General features: G+C 43.1%; 1 protein-coding gene across 4 annotated transcripts in view; it reads right to left on the minus strand.

The window, feature by feature from the left end:
- The window catches only part of SCAF11 (SR-related CTD associated factor 11), a 73,390-nt gene extending 57,564 nt beyond the window's left edge, over window positions 1-15,826 (minus strand). For all 4 annotated transcript variants that reach the window (XM_067696288.1, XM_067696290.1, XM_067696289.1 and 1 more), the window contains exon 1: window positions 15,578-15,826. The gene's annotated coding sequence lies outside the window, so the exon portion shown is untranslated. The remainder of the gene's footprint in view (window positions 1-15,577) is intronic.
- Window positions 15,827-24,376: the final 8,550 nt, after the last annotated feature.

Genomic DNA, 24,376 nt, shown 5'->3' on the forward strand with positions numbered 1-24,376 from the left:
TTGTATGGGGGAAGACAGGCACTACAGATGGCTTCCTGTTGGGTTACTCTTATGTGACAGTTGTCCACTCTATGAGAAGAATATTCCTACAATGCAGTACTTTAATTTAAAAAGAAAAATGAGTGCCTTCTACATGCTTGGATAGTTTAACCATAAAGAGTTAGATAAAGATACCATAATTATATGACAGGCTTCCACTGTTTCTCCAAATGAGAAACAATTATAGAACAGCAGCATGTTATATGTACTCTAATAATTTCAATATATATTTATGCAATTCTTCTCTAATAAATCCCACCCCTGCCTAAGGTATGGAGGAGGGAATAGAAGAAGGAAGTGATTATGTAATCTTCATTTGTCCTTGAGATTCTCACCTCCATGTTCTCAACCCCATTTACTAAAGCACTAATTTAAATGATAAAGGCAAACCTAAAGCTCTTACATTTCTGTTTCTTTCCATCACCCATTCCTCAACATTTATTACAGGTCTGCTGAAGGCAAGAGTTACAAGTCTGGAAAAGTAGAGTTTACATTTAGAAGATTAAACCTTATGCCTACTAGAGACAAAAAAGCAAAAAGAACAATGAGGTGTTAAGAGACTCACCTCACAACAAACCTCCCAAGAGGACTACAGGAGCCCTTGGGATCAAGAGCAATGTACCCTCATATCTGGGCAGAATACCCAAGAGGAAAGGGGATCCTGGAAGGAAGCAAGGAAGCAGAGAAAGAACTGGAGTCTTTTTATACTTTTCTTCTAACCCCAAACAGGAAAACTATAGACCATTTCTTTAATTTAACCTTTAATCTACCTTAGACAGATTCCTGAATTTAAATGGTAATCCCTGTCTACCTACCTCCCAAAAAAGGAGATGGGAAAATTATGTAAGGCACAGGAAACATTCGCAAATAAACAAGCAAATCCTAAGAATTAAAGGAGAGGAAACACAAAATAATGTACACAAATGCTTGTTACAGAGGAATGGAAATGAATTTCATCTATAGCAGTGGGGGGGAAAGGACAAGGTTCAAAACATTGCTTCTGAAATATTGCTCTGTTCTGTTTAAACAAGATTTTAAAAACTTTACATTATAGAATTTCAACTCTAGAAATCAGTCTCTTTTTTGCACAGATGTTAAATGTCATTCTTTGAGTGGTTCCTCAAGAAATGTCACTTCCTTTGTACTAATTGAGTGGTTCCTCAAGAAATGTCACTTCCTTTGTACTAATCCCTTCCAAATTGTGCAAGTTGCTATAGTGAAACTAATACGGGGGGAGGGGGGAGCAACTGTTTTGTATAGTACCCAGGACATCCACTCTCTCTTTACTCTAGCTATACCTATTATCAGAATTTCTTAAACTCAACCTAGGTAGCTAGCTCAGAGATAAACACAATTTTATTATGTTATGTAAGTATATGATGAATGTGTTCTCAAATGAATTTTTCACACATAATTTAAAGAGGCATTTCACAATCCTACTCCTATGATACACTACTATTCTAACCTAGAAATGTTATTACATACCATGAAAACTTACTTACTTTTAAAAAAAGCAAAAAACAAAAAAAAACAACACTTTTTCATGCTAGCATCAGGCATGGGCAGATACTGCGATCCTCTCCGAAATTTAATCTTATTATTGGGGCTTCAAATGCCCCAAGAACTGGACTTTTGGCTGTGATTTTCACACTGTTTCTAGCCATTACTTTCCCTTTTTTTTTTAACACTATTAATTGCTTTACAATGTGTGTTAGTTTCTGCTGTATAACAAAGCGAATCAGCTTTATGTATATATATGTCCCCATATCCCCTCCCTCTTGCGTCTCCCTCCCTCCCACCCTCCCTACCCCTCCCCTCTAGGTGGTCACAAAGCACCTCGCTTATCTCCCTGTGCTATGCAGCTGCTTCCCACTAGCTATCTATTTTACATTTGGTAGTGTATATAGGTCCATGCCACTCTCTTTGTCCCAGCTTACCCTTCCCCCTCCCTGTGTCCTCAAGTCCATTCTCTACGTGTGCGTCTTTATTCCTGTCCTGCCCCTAGGTTCATCAGAGCCACTTTTTTTTTTTAGATTCCATGTATATGTTTTAGCATACGGTATTTTTTTTTCTCTTTCTGACTTACTTCACTCTGTATGAGACTCTAGGTCCAGTCACCTAACTACAAATATTTCAATTTTGTTTCATTTTATGCCTAATATTCCATTTATATATGTGCCACACCTTCTTTATCCATTCACCTGTCAATGGACACTTAGGTTGCTTCCATGTCCTGGCTATTGTAAATAGAGCTGCAATGAACATTGTGGTACATGTCTCTTTTTGAATTATGGTTTTCTCAGGGTATATGCCCAGTAGTGGGATTGCTGGGTCATATGGTAGTTCTGTTTTTAGTTTTTTAAGGAACCTCCATACTGTTCTCCATAGTGGCTGCATCAATTTACATTCCCACCAACAGTGCAAGAGGATTCCCTTTCTCCACACCCTCTCCAGCATTTATTGTTTGTAGATTTTTTGATGATTGCCATTCTGACCAGTGTGAGGTGATACCTCATTGTGGTTTTGATTTGCATTTCTCTAATGATTAGTGATGTTGAACACGCTTTCATGTGTTTGTTGGCAATCTGTATACCTTCTTTGGAGAAAAGTCTATTTAGGTCCATTTTTGGATTGGGTTGTTTGTTTTTTTGATATTGAGCTGCATGAGCTGCTTTGTATATTTTGGAGATTAATCCTTTGTCAGTTGCTTCATTTGCAAATATCTTCTCCCATTCTGAGGGCTGTCTTTTCATCGTTTATAGTTTCCTTTGCTGTATAAAAGCTTTTAAGTTTTATTAGGTCCCACTTGCTTATTTTTGTTTTTATTTCCCTTACTCTAGGAGGTGGGTCAAAAAGGATCTTGCTGCGATTTATGTCATGGAGTGTTCTGCCTATGTTTTCCTCTAAGAGTTTTACAGTGTCTGGCCTTACATTTAGGTCTTTAATCCATTTTGAGTTTATTTTTGTGTATGGTGTTAGGGAGTGTTCTAATTTCATTCTTTCACATGTATCGGTCCATTTTTCCTAGCACCACTTATTGAAGAGACTGTCTTTTCTCCATTGTATATTCTTGCCTCCTTTATCAAAGATAAGGTGGCCATATGTGCATGGATGTATCACTGGACTTTCTACCCTGTTCCACTGATCTATATTTCTGTTTTTGTGCCAGTACCATACTGTCTTGACTACTGTAGCTTTGTAGTATAGTCTGAAGTCAGGGAGCCTGATTCCTCCAGCTTCGTTTTTCTTTCTTAAGACTGCATTGGCTATTCGGGATCTTTTGTGTTTCCATACAAATTGTGAAATTTTTTGTTCTATTTCTGTGAAAAATACCATTGGTAATTTGATAGGGATTGCACTGAATCTGTAGATTGCTTTAGGTAGTACAGTCATTTTCACAATGTTGATTCTTCCAATCCCAGAACATGGTATATCTCTCCATCTGTTTGTATCACCTTTAATTTCTTTCATCAGTATCTTATAGTTTTCTGCATTACAGGTCTTTTGTCTCCCTAGGTATGTGATACTTCTCGTTGCAACGGTAAATAGGAGTGTTTCCTTAATTTCTCTTTCAGATATTTCATCGTTAATGCATAGGAATACAAGAGATTTCTGTGCATTAATTTTGTATCTTGCTACTTTACCAAATTCATTGATTAGCGCTAGTAGTTTTCTGGTAGCATCTTTAGGATTCTCTATGTATAGCATCATGTCATCTGCAAACAGTAGACAGTTTTACTTCTTTTCCAATATGGATTCCTTTTATTTCTTTTTCTCTGATTGCTGTGGCTAAAACTTCCAAAATTATGTTGAATAATAGCAGTAAGAGTTGGCAACCTTGTCTTGTTCCTGATCTTAGAGGAAATGGTTTCAGTTTTTCACCACTGAGAACGATGTTGGCTGTGGGTTTGTCATATATGGCCTTTATTATGTTGAGGTAGGTTCCCTCTATGCCTACTTTTTGGAGGTTTTTTTTCATAAATGGGTGTTGAATTTTGTCAAAAACTTTTTCTGCATCTATTGAGATTATCATATGGTTTTTATCCTTCAATTTGTTAAAATGGTGTATCACATTGAATGATTTGCATACAATGAAGGATCCTTGCATCCCTGGGATAAACCCCACTTGATCATGGTGTATGATCCTTTTAATGTACTGTTGGATTCTGTTTGTTAGTATTTTATTGAGGAATTTTGTCTCTATGTTCATCAGTGATATTGGCCTGTAGTTTTTTTTTTTGTGACACCTTTGTCTGGTTTTGGTATCAGGGTGACGGTGGCCTTGTAGAATGAGTTCAGTAGTGTTCCTCCCTCTGCTATATTTTGGAAGAGTTTGAGAAGGAAAGGTGTTAGCTCTTCTCTAAATGTTTGATAGAATTCGCCTGTGAAGCCATCTGGTCCTGGTCTAGCCATTACTTTCTGATATATCATAAGTTATCTCATTTAACTGTTAGAGTATTTTTTGAAGAAGGTATCTCCATTTTACATACAGTGAAATTAAGTAGCTTGTCCAAGGTCGCAAAGCCAGTTGTAAGTAGTAGGATTGGAACTCACCAGCCTTTTGCCAGAAAATAAAACAAATATTAATCCAAGTCACTAAATATTAAAAATATTCAAACAGTGAGAAGCAGTAACACCCTTAATGACTCAAATGACTACAAAATTGTTAAGCTGTGATCTGCCTTATTCACTATATAACCCAGGATCCAGCACCATGCCTTCAAATGACTGCCCAATATACAGCTTTGAATGAATGATTTATTAATATGTATAATAACCTTAGATAATATTTACCCAACACATTTGTCAGGCATGATTTTAAGCTAAATATATAAATAAGTTATGCTCCATGGGGAAGAAAGTAACACTTTAGAAATGAATAGAAGACAGAAGTTCTCAGCAGATAAATAGTAACTATATTAAAAAAAAAAAAAGGAAATTTCAGAAGTGAAAAACACAATGTCTGAAATAAGATCTCAACAACAGGATGGAAATGCAAAGGAATGAGTCAGTGAATGTAAAGATACAATAGAAGTGATCTAATTTGAAGAATAGAGATATAAAAGACTGAAGGAAAATGAAGAGTCTCAGGGTCCTATGGACAATATCCAAAGTTCTAATCATGTCCAGAAAAAGGAGAGAGATTGGAACAGGAAAACATATTTGAAGAAATAATGTCCAAAAAACCTCCCTAACTTGGTGAAAGGCACAAATTTAGAAACTGACAGTTTTGTGTACATCAAATAAGACTAACTCAAAAGAAAAATGAAATGAAAATGGAAAAGATATTTCAGTGAAGAAAAACTAAGAAAATTTATCACCAGCAGGGCTACTTTAAAAGACAGGCTAAAGGAAGTGCTTCAGGCTGAAGAAAAATGACACGAGAGAAAACTGAAGTTTCATTAACAAAGAGCAACAACAAAATAGTAACTATTTAGGAATATTTAAGAAACTACTTTTTCTCCTCTAAAGTCCTTTTAAAAAGTGTATGATTATTGAAAGCAAAAATTGCATAATTGTCTAATGGGGTTTTCATTACATGTATACGTGTTAATACATATAACAACATAAGATAAATGTCACTGGAGAATTATAGGGCTTCTACATTTACTTCAACCAGTAAATATGAATTCTAAGTAAATCCTCTGGCATATATATTATGATCCCTAGAGCAGTACTGTGCAACAGAAATATAATGTGAGCTGCATATGTAATTTTAAATTTTCTAGTAGCCATATTTTAAAAGTTAAAACAATCAATTCAGTAAATTTTACTAACCCTATTATGTCCAAATATTAATACTGCAACATATAATCAATAAAAAATATATTAAATGAGACATTTTATATTATTTTTGTGGTAGTAAATCTTTTAAATCTAGTGTGTATTTTATACTTACTGCACACTTCAATTCAAACTAGGCACATTTCAAGTTGTCAAGAGAAGATCTCAAGCAACCACTAAAAAATAATGCAAAGAGATGCAGCCCAAAAGAAGGGCCAAAGATAAATTTAAAGTAGAATACTAAAATATATTCACCTAGTCCAAAAAAGGCAGTAAATGGGGAACAAAGGAACATATCATATCGATAATTACATTAAATGTAAATAATCTAAATATACCAATTAAGAGATTGTCAGATTGGATTGTTAAAAAGACTGACTTACTTGGATCCACCTTCTAGAGTAATGAACGTAAAAACAAAAATAAACAAATGGGACCCAATTAAACTTAAAAGCTTTTGCACAGCAAAGGAAACCATAAACAAAACAAAAAGACAACACACAGAATGGGAGAAAATATTTGCAAAAGATGTAACCAGCAAGGGATTAATCTACAAAATATACAAACAGCTCTTGCAGCTCAATATCAAGAAAACAACCCAATCAAAAAATGGGCAGAAGATCTAAACAGACATTTCTCCAAAGACATACAGATGGCCAATTGGCACATGAAAAGATGCTCAACATCGCTAAGTATTAGAAAAATGCAAATTAAAACTACAATGACCTCACACTGGCCAGAATGCCCATCAGCAAAAAGTCTACAAACAGGAGAGGGTGTGGAGAAAAGGGAACCCTCCTACACTGTTGGTGGGAATGTAAATTGGTATAGCCACTATGGAGAACAGTATAAGATTCCTTAAGAAACTAAAAATAGAGCTGCCATATAATCCAGCAATCGCACCCCTGGGCATATATCCAGAGAAAACCATAATTCAAAAAGATACATAAACCCCAATGTTCACTGCAGCACTATTTACAACAGCCAAGACATAGACGCACCTAATGTCCATTGACAGAGGAATGAATAAAGAAGACGTGGTACATGTATACAATGGAATATTACTCAGCCATTAAAAAAGAATGAAATAATGCCATTTGCAGCAACATGGATGGACCTAGAGATTATCATACTAAGTGAAGTCAGACAGAGAAAGACATATATGATATCACTTATATGTGGAATCTTAAAAAATGATACAAATGAACATATTTACAAAACAGAAACAGACTCACAGACTCAGAAAAGAAACTTATGGTTACCAAAGGGGAAAGGTTGGGGGTGGGGAAAGGATAAATTAGGAAGTTGGGGTTAACATATACATACTACTGTATATAAAACAGATAATCAACAAAGACCTACTGTATAGCACAAGGAACTCTACTCAATACTCTGTAATAACCTATGTGGGAAAAGACTCTGAAAAAGAATAGATATATGTATATGTTAAAAAAAAAAAAAAAAAGCCCTAGGATAAGAATGAAAAAAAAGGCAGTAAATGGGGAACAAAGGAGCATACCATATCAATAATTACATTAAATGCAAATAATCTAAATACATCAATTAAGAGATTGTCAGATTGGATTGTTAAAAAGACTGACATGCTGTCTGCAAGAAATTCACTTTATTTTCTTTTTCCAGGAAAGTAAATTTTATTGAGCTCCATGGCTGCCTTTAGGAACAGCCAGGAGGGAATCATGACATCATGGGGTGGGGTGGGGGGAGAAACTCACTTTAAACATAAGGACATAGTAAATAAAAGTACGGAAATAAAAGTATGGGAAAAAATTACATCATGCAAGTAATAATCAAAGAAAGTTGGAATGGTTACATTAATATGAAACATACTATAAACTTCTTTTAAGGGCTTGATTGAATTTGTTTCTCCTTCATGTTCTGTTTCAGTTTTATCTAATTCTGTAGCAGTTTTGAAACAATAAAGATATTTTGTTTCATGCATCTTCCTCATATTACTCATGTTTACATCCAAGTAACTGGACATGTACAACAGTTCCTAAAGAAATATGGCCTAAATCATTAAAGCTGTCCCATCTGAAGCCTTTTTCTCCCCCCTAATAAATTCATTCATTTATTTATTTTTGGCTGCATTGGGTCTTCGTTGCTGCGCGCGGGCTTTCTCTAGTTGTGGTGAGCAGGGGCTACTCTTCGTTGCAGTGTGCGAGCTTCTCACTGTGGTGGCTTCTCTTGTTGCGGAGCACAGGCTCTAGGCGCGCGGGCTTCAGTAGTTGTGATGCATGGGCTTCAGTAGTTGTGGCTCGAGGGCTCTAGAGTGCAGGCTTAGGAGTTGTGGTGCATGCGCTTAGGTGCTCCGCGGCATGTGGGATCTTCCCAGACCAGGGCTCAAATCCGTGTCCCCTGCATTGGCAGGCAGATTCTTAACCACTGTACCACCAGGGAAGCCCCTGAAGAAGGCTTTTCTATGATAAGGTTTTCAGGTAAATGACAGCTTACAAAATTTTAAGTTATTACTATTTTATCCCCAGTTAGAACAGTAGTTTAAAGAAACAGTTTTCCTGACAGGCCATCCAGGCATACAAAATATTTATGTTAACAAATCATGTATCATTTGTAAGCTGTTTCACTGATCCCAGAGAATTTTCAAAGCAATGTTGCTGTGGCTGCTCTTTTTAATGTTTATATTTCTGTTTCTGTTTACTTTAAGCTGCTGAACTACTACTATGAGTAGGGTATTGGGGCTGGCATTGGACTACAAAGGCAGATTAAGATACTATATCCTTTCAAAAAGTGGAAGTGCAAAAATAGGATACAAAAGATGAACAACAAAATAGCATATGCTAAGTGCCAAATGTGAGGTACAGGTCACTTTTCAGGACTAATTTAGTCAGAAAGAATTCATTTAGGAAACTAATAGAAGATAAGGGCAAAGACATAATTATGGGCCAGAATGTAAAGGGACTGAAAGTTTAAGTCCAAGGTAGGACTTAAATTGTGTTTTGTAAAAAGTAGAGAATCACTAAGGAAAAATCCACCTCTCTCTCACTTATCTATTTTGAGAGTAGCTTCTGAGATGTTTAAATTGGGAGTTTTGAAAATAATCCAGCAGCAGAAAGGGGGGAAAGCGAGGAAGCTATGGAAAACTAGTTAGGACAAAATACAAACAACACTGGGGAGCAATAAAGAAGGCCTGATTAGGACTAAGCTCCCCAAGAGCAAAGGCCATGTTTCATCCCCAGACCTAATAGACACACAGATATCAACAAACCTGTAGCACAGAACTAAAGGTAGAGAGAATGCCTACTTTATATCAGGAAATGAACTGAATACTCTGGCACACCTTTGCACATTTAACCCTCAAAACACATACCACAGTACATTCTAAGAATTAAAACACCACCAAGATTCAATACTAGAACACTGCTAAAAAGGCTTGAAAATCACTCACTAAACAGAGCTAACTTAAGGGGATGAAAGATAGAGATGGAGTTAGCTGCTATTACCACTGGACTCAGGTAAATGTTACTTAAAATTAAAATAGGTGAGGAAACTGGGACATTGATTAAGTCACCTAGGAAAGGTGACAGTCAGTAGTATATGGGACAATCAGCATTCAAAGCCAGGTCTGATTGACTCCAAAACCTATATACAAAAGAACTCAACTAATTTTTACCTTACTACTAAAATTACATTAAGAAGACTCTCTCAAAAGTACATCTGAGAACTCTAAGGAAAAATGAGGAGGAAGATAAGTCTTATCACTAAGAGATGTGAGAATCTCAAGGGGGGTTAAATTAAAAGTTGAGAACATATCTGGTCATTAATTTTCACTATAACTTTTGGTGTAATAATCTTTTGTAGAAACAAGTAACTATAATCCTTAAAAGAACATGTCTGTATGCTGCTATTCTTCCTGGATTTGTGGGAACCCAACTCTGTGACCAAGGTGTCCTCATGAGGGATGGTGAAAGAACCCAGAGTGAGGTACTAGAACTCAAGCAGAATGGCAAGATGCTCTGCATGAGGTATAAGAGAAGCCTGGAATGAGGAATGCATCCTGGCACAAGGTGTCAGAGCCAAAGTGAAAATGTTATGCAAGACAGGGGAGAAAGCAGCAGTGGCAATGGGAAACTGGTTACATACCAGGGATTGATCATCTAAGTAAATACACTAAGGATGATAATGGGAGCTAGGCTATTCCTTTTAAAAGAAAGTAGTTACAAATTTTGAGAAGGAGAAAACTAAAGCAAACACTGTGTACTGAAATTGGAGAAACTGGTACCAACTCATGGTTTTTTACATATAGATGGAGACATAAATACAGCGCTCAAATCTTGGTTTCTAAATTCCTTTCTCCACTAAAAGAAACCACTCCTTGGAGAAATGGTTGATTCCAGGGCTGTGGCAAGGAAAGTTTAAGGTGAGCCTGGAACATTTTCTTGTATCAAAAAGTAAGGAAGTGCTCAAAGCAAGTCAAAAGAATACAGAAACTAGCTTAAAGGGGCTTTTGGTCCCTGGCCAAAGCTGGGACAATTTGAACATCAACAAATAGCAAGTGTGATAAGGAATGGGCTTAATATGGTCTCAAAATACTTCCCCACAAAGTACTTATTAATTACTAAGACAGGAAAAATACTTGCCAGTGAAGAAGCTTAGGAGACTTCACCTTAATTAAGAGATCAAAGTGCACATCATCAGTAAGGGGACAAACAGAAACTGTTATTATGCCATCTGATAGGATGCCATGAGAAAACAGTATCATCACTGTGATACTCCTACCAAGAAATGCACAATCTGAATCCAATCATGAAGAAGTATCAGACAAATCCAAATCGAGAGAAAGTTTACAACAAAACTGACCTGTAATCTTTCCAAGTGTCAAGGTCATGAAAATCAATAAAAGGCTAAGGAATTGTTCTAGGTTGAAGGACATTACAATTAAATGAATGCAACACAAAATTCTGAACTGGATCATTTTGTTATAGAGGAAATTACTGTGAAAACTGGCAAAACTTGGATGAGGTTTGAGGGTTATATGGTAGTAATATAGCAAGGTTAATTTCCTAATTTTAATATTGTTTATGTAACAGAAAGAAAGTCCTTGTCCTTGTTTGGGGTGATGAGCCTGCATCTGCAACTTACTCTCAAATAGCTTTGGGGGAAAAGTTCTTTGCATTGCACTTGGAACTTTTCTGAAAGTTTGAGATTGTTTAAAAAAAAAAAGGAAAAGAAGATTACTTACAAATATTCATTTACAGCATCTAAAACTAGAATATAAGCAAAACAGTACTCCTTTCAAATGAGGAATATGTGTTTCCATCTCTAATAAGAAAAGACTCTCCTTTATTATTCATGGGATTCTTTTGATCTATATCTGCACTGTCCAACACAGTACCACTATTCTGTTCCCCGACTGCACTGGCTACATTTCAAGTGTTCAACAGCCACTATCTATTACAGTTACTATCAGCTACTATATTGGGCAGCAGAGATACAGAACACTTGCATCATCACAGCAAGTTCTACTACTAGACAACACTGATGCAGAGTTTGGGAGGTCAACTGACGTAACGACTAACTAAAGGCCAAAGAGTCAGATGGACTTGGGTATAGATTCTTTGCAAGTGCTCTGACACTTAGCAAGTCATCTGACTTCTTAACTTCTCCAGAGCCTCAGACTCCTTTCTGTAAAATGGATTAAATACAACCAATACTGCAAGGCTGCTGAAAAGATCAAATGAAAATTCATGCAAAATGTCTAGAACAGAGTGTTTGGCACACAGTAAATATCTGATAAACATTAGGTCTCTTCTGTAATGTGAGTAGATAATTTCTTAATCTTTGATCCCAGTACTTTTAGATCTAGTTATGCAATTACTAGAGCATTGGTTTAAAAATAAGTTTACTATTCTGCTTGTTCAAAAACCCAATGAGCTCCATGTTGTTAAACGTAAACAAAAATCTTTTTTTTTTTTGGCCATGCCAGGCAGCTTGTGGGACTTTAGTTCCCGGACCAGGGATCGAACCCGGGCCCTCAGCAGTGAGAGCGTGGAGGGCTAACCACTGGACTGCTAGGGGATTCCCCAAAGAAAAATCTTTCAGCTCTGACCTTATTCAACTCTCATCATCACTTGACTACTGACTACTCTCCCCTTGAAATACTCTCTTCCTTTGGTTTCTGTAATACCACACTCACCTCCTCTCTGACCTTCACAGTATTCTTTGGGCGCTCACATTCCTCCAACAAACTTTTTTCTTTTTTTTTTAATGTTAAGAGACCACTGTGATTCCATTTTAGCATCTCTTTTTTCCAAGTTATATTAGCAGTTTATGCAAAAGAATGAGACTTGCATAGTCTCAAGTTTCAAACCACAATTACTATTTTCAATGTTTTCTAGCTGAAAGCATGTTAATTCATTACGTATTTGTTAAGTATCTACTGTGCGTCAGACATTGTTCAGTGTTTGGGGACAAAACAGTGACCCAAACTGACAAACCCAATTCTCATAAAACTTGCATTTGAGTAAAGAAAAAAATATAATAAACTTAGGTTAGCAAATTCTACAGTATCTTGGAAAGTGTTAAGTGCTATGGAGAAAAATCTGGCTTAAAAAGGGCTAAGAAATGTGGGAGGAGGGCCTGTGTTTTACGGAGTACTCAAAGAACACTTCAGTAGTAGAGTAGAAGTGTGGCTACAGAAAGAGTGAAGTAATGAAGTCAGAGAGGATGAAGAGACTCAAAAGGCTCAGAGCCTGGGAGACCATAATAAGGATTATGGATTTTACTACTACTGAGAAGGGAAGCCATTTGAGAAGAGAAGTGACATGATCTGATCTATTTTATCAGGATCACTCTGGCTGTTGAGTGTTAAAGATTCTAGGTGAAGAAAGGTCATGGTGAAACCTTTTAAGACATTATTTTGTGAGAGATGACAATGCTGTTTTTAAATTTTATATTGAACTTTTATGTGCTTAAGTACTAGGAATTACAAAGCCACGGCTTTAAATAAGAAAAGCAAGGACCACAACAATGCAAAGATGAGTCTTGGGAACAGCAATAAAATGATAAAGGGTATTTTAACTCTAGGCTCTAGTCAATGCTACTAAAAGTTAGCCCTCGGATGCAAGATAAGATACAAAGCTATTAACTTACTCTTCAGGACAGAGGATACAATTAAGATTATTTCACTGGGGCTTCCCTGGTGGCGCAGTGGTTAAGAATCCGCCTGCCAATGCAGGGGATGTGGGTTTGAGCCCTGGTCTGGGAAGATCCCACATGCCGCGGAGCAACTAAGCCCGTGCGCCACAACTACTGGGCCTGCATTCTAGAGCCCGCAAGCCGCAACTACTGAGCCCGCGTGCCACAACTACTGAAGCCCACGCACCTAGAGCCCGTGCCCTGCAACAAGAGAAGCCACCGCATTGAGAAGCCCGCGCACCGCAGTTAAGAGTAGCCCCTACTCGCCACAACTAGAGAAAGCCTGTGAGCAGCAATGAAAACCCAACGCAGCCAAAAATAAAATAAATTAATTTAAAAAAGAAAAGATTATTTCACTGGGCAAGGTAAGTCAAGATCCAACTTACATCACTAAAAGACAAGGGCAAATGATGGTAGAGCTTACTAAAAGGAAGTTACAATGAAAATTATTCTAGGGCTGATTCTTTATTACTTTTATGCCTGCCACTCTCCTTAGTAAGGTTTTACAACTATTTCTCACTGATGAAACTAAGAAAAAAAAAAAAGTTCTGTATTAGGTAGATGAGTAGGATAATTCTGCACTCTCTTATTACTAAAAGATGCTACTGATGAATCAACATCATGTAACAGCATTGATTCATCCTATCTCTGATTAACAGCACAGCTTTTAAAGAAAACTGCTTACTTTTAAAGAAAATTGCTTAAAGTATTGGTTAGTCCCCAAAGAATTATGGGGAAGCTGAATGATCTCTGAAAAGTTTCAATCTTAACCCAAGAACCCCGTTACCACTGCCTAAAGGCATACAAAAAACTTTCCCTTAAAAATTTCTCCATGACATGTTTCAGGCAGCATATTTAGGAACAATTTTCCATTTTCTTCCACAGTTCTTTTCCCCCTTAACATAGTGAAGAGTGTCTTTACAGCATGAATACACTTAGAGTAAGCAGATATCCAAATCTTACCCAGCCAAAAACTTAAGATGTACTCAAATTATCAGGCAAAAAGGTCACTATCTGAATGTAAAATGGAATGATTATTACTATACTTGCAAGCACCAAAAAATAATACAGTGAAAAAATGCAGTTACAATAAGAATTTCTAATTTTTTTTTAAAAAACCTTCATAATGCATAAACAAAATACAAAGTAAATTCAGATTATCTTTGATAGGATAATATAAGACAAAAGAAATCCAAAGACAGTTTCATTTCTTCTGCGCAGTAAGTTAAACAACAAAAACAAAAGTCCCACAAACTTTTTACTGAAGCTCTTAGCCAAGAGCAAAAAAAGTGAAATGATTAAGCCAACTGCCAAAGAAACAGGAAAGAGAAAGGAACAGTCTGGAAAAAGACCTGATTACATATCAAAATTTTAATACCAATAAAACACAAAAACGACCAGTTATTTAAGAATGTACTTCAATACCTTGCTACTGAGGTAAGTGGTCACATGTATGAATTAGCTTCTCTCTTAAAATGAAAGAAATGCATCTATTAAACATGCTCTTTCCAATATTCAGTGAATTTCCCAAATTGGGAAAATTTTAGAACAGCATCTACTAAGCCAAAGCATTACATTAAAAACGTTTTGGTCAGTTTTGCCTAAAAATCTTAGTTCACTAGCAGTATGACAAAGATGTTAAAATGCAATCCAAAATGAATGAAAAACGCTCACCTCGTAGACACTTTATGTAATGCGGTACAGAAATACTTTGAGGATATTTTAAAATTCCGCGTTCGAGTCTGAATGTTTTAATCAACTACTCTAAATCAGGCGCTTACTTTTAGAACAATTTTTCAAAATGGGGAGCAAGACGGCCAGCCACCTCTAAGATTTGACTTCAACGGTTCAAAATTCCTAGTATCTGAGGAGAGGCGACTGGTGCAGCTAAGTTTAGATCTCCCGGCCCTTTTGTTGTCAGTCCAGGAAATTGGTTTAAAAATCGGCGGTGGGAGAAGAGTTTGAAATTCAGGGCATGGGGTAAACGCGGATGCTCAGAAGCGCCGGCACTTCCCTAGTCGCGCACTCCGAGAGGTCACGGCGCAGTAAAGTTTGGTTTCACAAGCTGGCTTGGACGCTATTGACAAAAGCAAAGTCTCCCGAGTCAAGCGGGCGCGGGGGTCAGGGAGCGCCCGGAAGCCCAGAAGGACACGTTTCCCCGGAGGGAGGGGGTGGACGTGTAGCGACCCTGTAGCTGAGCCTCTAGCCTCAACCCACTCCCCCAAGGACCCCCGGGCGGGTACGGGCTGCGCCGGCGGAGGCGGCGGGAGGCGGGTAGGCCACAAGGAGGAAATGGGACGGGGTACCGACAGCTAGGCGGCGGCGGCCGAAACGGGGCCGCCCTCGTGGGTTGGCGAGAGGGAAGGGGGGGGGGCCTCCCCGCCGCAGCTTTCCCCGCTTCGAGAAGCGGCTTCAACTTTCCTCCGTGCGCAGAACGCCGCCTGGGCCGCGCGGATTCCGAAACTTTGTCCGCCCTCCCGTCGCCCCGGGCCCGCTCACCGGCTCTGCGCCGGCCCGTAACCCCCACCCTGCCCCGACAGCTGCCCGCGCCCGTCCACCCCCAGGGTCGGCCCGTGTTTACCTCCGAATGAGATCGAGGCGCTGGCTCCGGCGGCGGCGGCCCCACTGCAAGTCCCTAGGTCCCCGTCACGCCGCCGCCAAGTTCCCCAACATGGACTCCTTCGTTCGCTTTGAGGTGTTCCGGGGGCCGCTGGGGCGCCGGCTCTGCTGCCTGGGGCGGGTGGCAGCGGCGGAGCAGGGAGCGGACCCGGGCTGCGCGGCTCCGCGCGGCTTGCGCCACCGCTGCTCCCCCTCCCCCCGCCTCGTCTGGCCTCCTCCCTCCCCGCTCCGCGCGTCCTCTTCCCCCTCACCCCCGCTCCGCTCCTATCCACTCAGCCGCGCCACCACAGGTCGGCGCGCTACGGTGACGCCGGCGGCGGCGGCGGCGGCGGCGGCGGGACCCTCCGCGCTTGCCCTACTCGCTCGCTCTGGCCCTGCGTGCACGGCCGCAGCGCTCAACCGGACCGCAAGGGGGCGCTGGCAAACCACCGTTTGCGACAGAGGAACGTGACGGGCGGAGTCACGTCACGCGGCCTGCGAGCGAGAGGGAGGCCGGTAGCGAGTGGCCCGGGCTTCTGGGAAACATCCTCAGAACCTCAGCTCTCCTCCCAAGTCTCGGGTCCTGCGCATGCGCCATGCGTGGCACGCTGGAGTCCGCCCTGCTTTGGCGGCTGTACGGACTAAATTGCTGAAGACAATGAACAAGGGTCTTGGGGACCGGGACGTGAGGGGGTTTGCGCGGCATTTGCTATCCTATCTTTATGGTAATCTGATATTGAAAAGAGTGTTGATATGTTGTTTGGCTGTGTATTGAATTTTCACCCGGCAGCGTTGCCCGCCTGAATTACATCTTGAGAGGAGGCTGAAGTGGCCATAACTTGTAAGCCCACCTCTTTTTTCCCTCCGGGTGGGCATTTCTAAAAGGCCTTGGAGAGGTTTCCCACGTGACTCATCAAGCCTAGGCATATCCCCGTGTCTTAATTACCACAACAAAAAAATTAAACTTGATCCGGATCCACTTGATGGTTAGATAGTGACATGTGATGATTCATTCAAGAATATGTCGGAGCGTGCGATACTGAACGTGCGTGCCATTGTCAGTTCCTTCTCCGTCGGGTCGTCAAATCTTTTATTTTACCTCAAAAATACCTTTCACGCTGTTTTTTAAAGTCACTGACTCTTTAATCTTATAGTTTCTCTTCCGGTCAATTTCTTCACGCTCCTGACTACTCTTCCTGCCGTCGGTATCTACTCTTCTACCAGCGGGTCCTTGCAGCCCCTCCCCCCACCCCGCCCACGTCGTTGTCCAGCCAACAGCCCCGAGTGATGAAGCTCTGCCTCCGGGCCACCCCGCAGACTTGGTTCACCCAAGTCTCAGTTACATCCAACCTTGCCTCTCGCAACTTTTCGGGTCGTCTGCCCCTTCCTCCCTTAACGTGCGCGTTGCGCTCTACTAGCCACCCTGAACCCTGCCTGGGATGACTTTCCTCACCACTTTCTCGGGACCCCGCCGACTGGGTACCTCCTTGCGGCACTCGCCCAAACTAGGCTGGCTGCCGTGCCCCCTCCTTTCTCTGACAACCCCATCCTGTTCAGCGTGTTTGGTCTGCTCAGTGCCTGTCTCACACAGTGAGCCCTGGGAACAATGCCGTAACACTTGGCGAACAACAGCTCCTGGCACAGTGCCTGTCCCTCAGTAAGGACTTGGTAGATAATTGCGAAAGGATCATATAGGAATATATGAATGGCAGCCTTGTCTGTTTTCAAAGTCTTGGGAGTTTTACGATGTATAGTTTTGGATATGAGCTTTGGGAATTTAGATGGGCTCTACTGTGTTTGGGATATTTGAAGAAATAATGATATAGAGGAGTTTATAACAGTACATTATAAAAAATGTGATAAAGGATGACTAAGACAATCACTGAAAACTTTGTTTAAAGAATTATGTGATGTAACCAGATCAACAAGCACTGTTATGAGCCATCTGACTGAATGTAGCTTTGTTACATATATATGCACGTCCTCACCCAGGAGAATCCAACCTCTAGGAGTAAAACTCCAGATAGTGACTTCTGGTACAACATTCTTCTTTCATGTAAAAACTTATTGTAAGGTCGGATCTTAACAGCACCGCGAAACAGAGGAAAGCTTCAAGTGAGCTTTATTAGGGAGCGCTCCCGGGCGAGGTTCACTGGTCCGAGAGAAAGGGGGCCAGAGAAGTCACGCCCGGGCGAGGCTTGGGCAAGACTTTATAGGGGAAGAAGGGAAAGGGGTGTGGTGAATCTGGGAGGGCACAGGGTATTCCTTATTTGGTGGTCTTTTCGGGTATTCTGGGGGACCGTTAGTCCCGCCCCTCGAAAGGCGGGAAGGCTGGGCCTGGTTCAAAGTCCCCAGGTCAGTTCCTGGAACTGGGTGGTCCGGAATGTCTCCAAGGCAGTTTCTGGAACTGGGTGGTCCGGAGAATTTCGGTCTGATGCAACCTGTGAATCTGATTGTGTTCCCCTGCCTCGGGCCAGTTGGCCTTATATCCCGACATCTTTGGTGTAATGGGGCGGCGTTCTGATCTCTGGCTACTTCATGCTGAATGGGGGCGTCGAAATGGGAGTCGGGCGACCAGAGGTCCGAGGCTTAGGGGAGACCAGTGGGGGGTTCTGTAGGAAGCAAGGTGTAAGGACCGAGGAGCATTTGGGTTGTGGCCACCCGAGAGACTTCCTCCATGCGCCTGCGAAGGAACCTAAGAAAACAGGGAGCGAGCATGCTACGAAGAGGGTGCGGTCCGGGTTTGAAAGAGGGGTATCAAAGAGTCCGTCTCTTGGTGGTTTGAAGGCTTCTATGACATGAGGGCAGGAATGCGATGGAAAACCCCCGGTGCCAGAGATAGGCAGGAGGGAAGCCGGGTTCAGGCGAGGGGAGAGATCAAGAGAAATAGCTGGGTTTTCAATGAATAGTAGGTGGAACTCCTGGATGCAGGAGGGGCCCAGGAGGGAGAGAGACTTGTGGCCTAGGAGGTCGACCAGCCGGTGGGAGGAAAACACGGTTAGTGGGTGGGCCAGAGTCAGTTTGAGTGTTTGTTTGGTCAGTTCGGCTGCCGCTGCTAGGGCCCGAAGGCATGGTTGCCATCCCAGAATGGCTGGGTCTAGCTGTTTGGAGAGGTAAGCCACGGGGCGATAGGAAGGCCCTACAGGCTGGGCAAGGAGTCCAGTGTCTATTCCGGCCCGTTCATCCACAAAAAGGTGAAAAGGTCGGTTTGGGTTGGGCAGAGAAAGGGGAGGAGAAGTTATCAGAGCGTTACGGAGGGTGAGAAAGGCGTGTCGAACGGTGGAAGGAGAGGTGAGGGGTCCTTGAGGGGTTTCTTTAGCGGCTAGATATAAGGGTTTAGCGAGGAGAGCAAAGTTAGGGATCCAGTGTCGGAAAAATCCTATAAGGCCCAAAAAGGAGAGAATTTGTTCCGCTGTTTCCGGAGGCTGGAGTTCACGGATAATCCGGGTGCGGTCGGCTGTTAGACCTTTTGTGGTAGCGGTAAGGTGGAACCCCAGGTAGGTTACAGAAGATACAGATAACTGAGCCTTGGCTGGGGAGACCCGATAACCGCAAGAGCCAAGGTAATTGAGGAGATCTGCAGTATGTTGTCTTGAGAGGCTAAGAGATGGGCTACAAAGGAGGAGGTCATCTACATATTGAAGGAGTGTGCTGGGGGTAAGGGAGCAGGAAGTGAGGTCCCGTGCCAGCGCCTGACCGAAGAGGTGAGGACTGTCGCGGAAGCCCTGGGGAAGAACTGTCCAGGTGAGCTGACTGGAAGTATGAGTATCCGGATCCGTCCAGGTAAAGGCGAAGAGGAAATAGGAGTCGGGATGTAGGGGGATAGTGAAAAAGGCATCTTTGAGATCCAGAACCGTAAAGTGGGTTGTGGATGGGGGGATATGGGAGAGCAAAGTGTATGGGTTTGGTACTACTGGGTGGAGAGGAATTATGGCCTCATTGATTATTCGGAGGTCCTGGACCAGTTGATAATCCCCTGAGGCCTTGCGGACAGGCAGGATGGGGGTGTTGCAGGGAAAGTCCGTGGGGATGAGGAGTCCCTGGTTTAGGAGTCTGGTGATAATAGGTTGTAGGCCCCTAAGGTGAGTCTCAGAGACGGGAAATTGGGGCCTTGATGGAAATTTGGAGGGGTCCTTTAGGCGGATGAGAACGGGGGAATGGTGTGTTGCTATTATGGGCTTAGAAGTATCCCAGACTTGGGGATTGATTGGGTTCGGTGTGATTGGAAGAGGGGGATAGGAGGGGGAGGGTTCTAGAGACAGGCCGAGAAGAGGAAGCAGGAGTTGGGAGGAGGGGACCTTAGGGTCAAGTCTAACGAGCTGGAGGGAGGCCCCTAAGTGGAAAAGGACATCTCGGCCTAGCAAGGGAACTGGGCAGGACGGTATGACTAAGAAAGAATGAGTAAAAGGGAGTCCTTCGATATGACATGGGAGTGGACCGGTCTGGAGTGGGAAGGATGGTTTGCCATCAATACCCACGACAGAGATCTGGGAAAGAGAAATTGGCCCGGAATAAGTAGGCAGGACCGAATAGGTAGCCCCCGTGTCCACCAGAAATGAGATGGACTTACCCGCTACCTGTAGCGTTACCCTGGGCTCGGCGAGGGTGATGGGGGTCTTCGAGTCCGGGCGCCGTCAGTCGTCAGCCAATCCCAGCAGTTCGAGTGGTAATGCCGTTGGGTCGGCCTGCCCCCCGCGTGGAGATGCTGAGGGAGGGCCAGTCGTAGGGCAGTCACTCTTCCAGTGGCCCGTTAGCCCGCAGCTGGGACAGGGCTTAGAAGGAGGTCAGGGATTGGGACATTGGCGAGCCCAGAGGCCTTCTTTTCCGCATTTGAAGCAGGCCCCCGGCGGGGTTGCCTTTTGCGGACCCCGTGGATGCTGTGATCCATGGGAGATGGCCGGCCTTAGGGCGGCTACAAGAGCTTGGGTTTGGAGGGCCACCTTTTGGTGCATCCGAGCCTGTCGGCTGGATTCTGCCAAATCCTCACGGCCATTATAGACTTTAAAGGCCATTTTTACCAGATCTCGAATAGGGGTTTGAGGGCCGTCTTCTGCCCGTTTTAATTTCTTTCGGATGTCCGGGGCTGACTGGGTGATAAAATGGGTGGCTAGGACCGCTGCCCCTGCCGGGGTGTCGGGGTCCAGCCGGGTGTAGAGAGTTAAGGCCTCTGTAAGGCGATTGAGAAAACTGGATTTTCGTTAGGTTCTTGGGTTATCTCTTTTAGTTTTTCAAAATTGACTACCTTATGAGCGGCAGCCTGCATGCCAGCCAGGAGGCATTGGATCATGAGGTCGCGTTTACGACGGCCATCTTGGCCATCCTGATAAGTCCAGCCTGGATCGGTGCCAGGTACGGCAGTCGCTCCGACAGGCATGGAGTTGTCGGTAAGGTGAACCTGATCTGCATGGTTTCGGGCAGCAGTTTGAATTCTTTCCCTCTCGTCAGGGGTCAGAGTAGAAGATAGGATCACAAAGATATCGTGCCAGGTTAGATCGTAAGCTTGAGAGAGAGAGCGAAATTCTTTGATGTAGCGGGAAGAGTCGGCAGAAAAGGAGCCTAATCGCTTTTCTATTTGAGAGAGATCTTGGAGAGAAAAAGGGACATGGACTCTGACCAGTCCTTCCACTCCTGCTACCTCCCTCAGAGGGCAGAGGAAATTTGGATCCTGGGAGTCGTGAGAGCGTGTAAGCAAGGGGCGTGGGAGGAGAAACCATAGAGGGAGGCGGGGGAGCTGTTGGAGGGGCCAGAGCGGGTTCGGGAGGAGGAGGGACCGCTTCAGGGTAGGGTGGAAGTTGGAGAGGAGTTCTGGAGCGGGGAGAGGCGAGAGATTCGGGAGGGTCAGTTAGTGGGGAGGAATCCAAGGGGATTGAGGTTTTGGATGGAGGAGATGTTTCGCAAGGAGGATTTTGAGAGGTAGAACAATTGACGCAAAGGGAGGGGCGGGAGCGCAAATACCAAAAAACCTGGACATGGGGCACCTCAGACCATTTGCCCGTCCTGCGGCAGTAATTATCTAGATCACGGAGTATGTTAAAATCGAAAGTCCCTTCAGAATTGATTGTCTAGAGGATATTGTGGCCAGGCCACAGTGGAACAGAAAATAAGCCGTCGGCGACGGAGATCTTGGGAGAAACCGAGGGCTGTAAAATTGGCTAGGAGACACCCCAGGGGCGTCTTAGAATCTGGTTTCGATTGTGAGGTTCCCATGACCCCCAGTCTGTCCCTGAGTGAATGGAGAGGGAGAGAGGCGTCCCTGGTCTCAGTCTCCAATTCACGGCAGGTCGGAGGGCAGTCAGGCGATTGGGACGTCTCCACAATCACCCGAGGCCCGGCGGGTCGGAGAGCGGTCAGGCAATTGGGACGTCTCCACAGTTGCCCGAGGACCGGAGAGAGGACAGAGGAATCCCTGACGCGGCCGCGATTAAGGACAGGGAGTCCGGTGGGCAGGGACTCTGAGGGTCAGAGGGAACAAGGGAGGGGGACTTACCCCGTTTTCTGCCGGATCGGGTGGATGAGTAGAGGTTCCCTGGTTGTCTCCTGGGGGAGGGGAGGAGAGGCTCGCGCGGTAACCCGCGGGGCTTGGTACCCCTCCCGGGTTTCGGCACCAAATATAAGGTCGGATCTTAACAAACGGCACCGCGAAACAGAGGAAAGCTTCAAGTGAGCTTTATTAGGGAGCGTTCCCGGGCGAGGTTCACTGGTCCGAGAGAAAGGGGGCCAGAGAAGTCGCGCCCGGGCGAGTGTTGGGCAAGATTTTATAGGGGAAGAAGGGAAAGGGGTGTGGTGAATCTGGGAGGGCGCAGGGTATTCCTTATTTGGTGGTCTTTTCGGGTATCCTGGGGGACCGTTAGTCCCGCCCCTCGAAAGGCGGGAAGGCTGGGCTGATTTCAAAGTCCCCAGGTCAGTTCCTGGAACTGGGTGGTCCGGAATGTCTCCAGGGCAGTTTCTGGAACTGGGTGGTCCGGAGAATTTCGGTCTGATGCAACCTGTGAATCTGATTGTGTTCCCCTGCCTCGGGCCAGTTGGCCTTACACTTATGTACAAATCTCTTTACATATTTCTTTTGGGGGAAATGTTCTCTCATAAAAATCAATCAGAGGTCAAATGATAGCATTTGCCAAAGAGAAAACTATAATTTTTATTTAAAAAAAACTTTTCCACATCCTTATTGGAGTATAAATGCTTTACAAAGTTGTGTTAGTTTCTGCTGTATAACAAAGTGAATCAGCTGTATGTATACATATATCCCCATATCCAGTCCCTCTCCGTCCCACCCTCCCTATCCCGTCCCTCTAGGTCGTCACAAAATACCGAGTTGATCTCCTTGTCCTATGCAGCAGCTTCCCACTAGCTATCTGTTTTACATTTGGTAGTGTATATGTGTCAATGTTACTCTCTCACTTCATCCCAGCTTCCCCTTCCCTCTCCCCCCACCCCCGTGCCCTCAAGTCTGTTCTCTGTGTCTGCGTCTTTATTCCTGCTCTGCCACTAGGTTCATCAGAACTGCTTTTCTAAATTCCTTATATATGTGTTAGCATGTGGTATTTGTTTTTCTCTTTCTGACTTACTTCACTCTGCGTGACAGATTCTAGGTCCATCCACCTCACTACAAATAACTCAATTTCATTCCTTTTTATGGCTGAGTAATATACCACTTTATATATGTGCCACATCTTCTTTATCCATTCATCTGTTGATGGACACTTAGGTTGTTTCCATGTCCTGGCTACTGTAAATAGAGCTGCAATGAACATTTTGGTACATGTCTGTTTTTTAATTATGGTTTTCTCAGGGTATATGCCCAATAGTGGGATTGTTGGGTCATATGGTAGTTCTGTTTTTAGTTTTATAAGGAACCTCCATACTTTTCTCCATAATGGCTGTATCACTTAATGTTCCCACGAACAGTGCAAGAGGGTTCCCTTTTCTCCACACCCTCTCCAGCATTTACTGTTTCTAGATTTTTTCATGATTGCCATTCTGACCAGTGTGAGGTGATACCTCATTGTGGTTTTGATTTGCATTTCTCTAATGATTAGTGATGTTGAGCATCCTTTCATGTGTTTGTTGGCAATCTGTATACCTTCTTTGGAGAAATTTCTATTTAGGTCTTCTGCCCATTTTTGGATTGGGTTGTTTGTTTTTATTGTGAGTGTGTGTGGTATGCGGGCCTCTCACTGTTGTGGCCTCTCCCGTTGCGGAGCACAGGCTCCAGACGCGCAGGCTCAGCAGCCATGGCTCACGGGCCTAGCCGCTCTGCGGCACGTGGGATCTTCCCAGACCAGGGCACGAACCCGTGTCCCCTGCATCGGCAGGCGGACTCTCAACCACTGCGCCACCAGGGAAGCCCGGGTAGTTTGTTTTTTTGATATTGAGCTGCATGAGCTGCTTTGTATATTTTGGAGATTTTTTTTTTGTCAGTTGCTTTGTCAGTTGCTTCATTTGCAAATATTTTCTCCCATTCTGAGGGTTGTCTTTTCATCTTGTTTATGGTTTCCTTTGCTGTGCAAAAGCTTTTAAGTTTCATTAGGTCCCATTTGTTTATTTTTGTTTTTATTTCCCTTACTCTAGGAGGTGGGTCAAAAAGGACCTTGCTGTGATTTATGTTATAGAGTGTTCTGCCTATGTTTTCCTCTAAGAGTTTGATAGTGTCTGGTCTTACATTTAGGTCTTTAATCCATTTTGTGTTTATTTTTGTGTATGGTGTTAGGATATGTTCTAATTTCATTCTTTTACATGTATCTGTCCGTTTTTCCTAGCACCACTTATTGAAGAGGCTGTC

The sequence above is a fragment of the Pseudorca crassidens genome, chromosome 11, assembly GCF_039906515.1.
Source record: "Pseudorca crassidens isolate mPseCra1 chromosome 11, mPseCra1.hap1, whole genome shotgun sequence".
NCBI classification, from domain to species: domain Eukaryota; kingdom Metazoa; phylum Chordata; class Mammalia; order Artiodactyla; family Delphinidae; genus Pseudorca; species Pseudorca crassidens.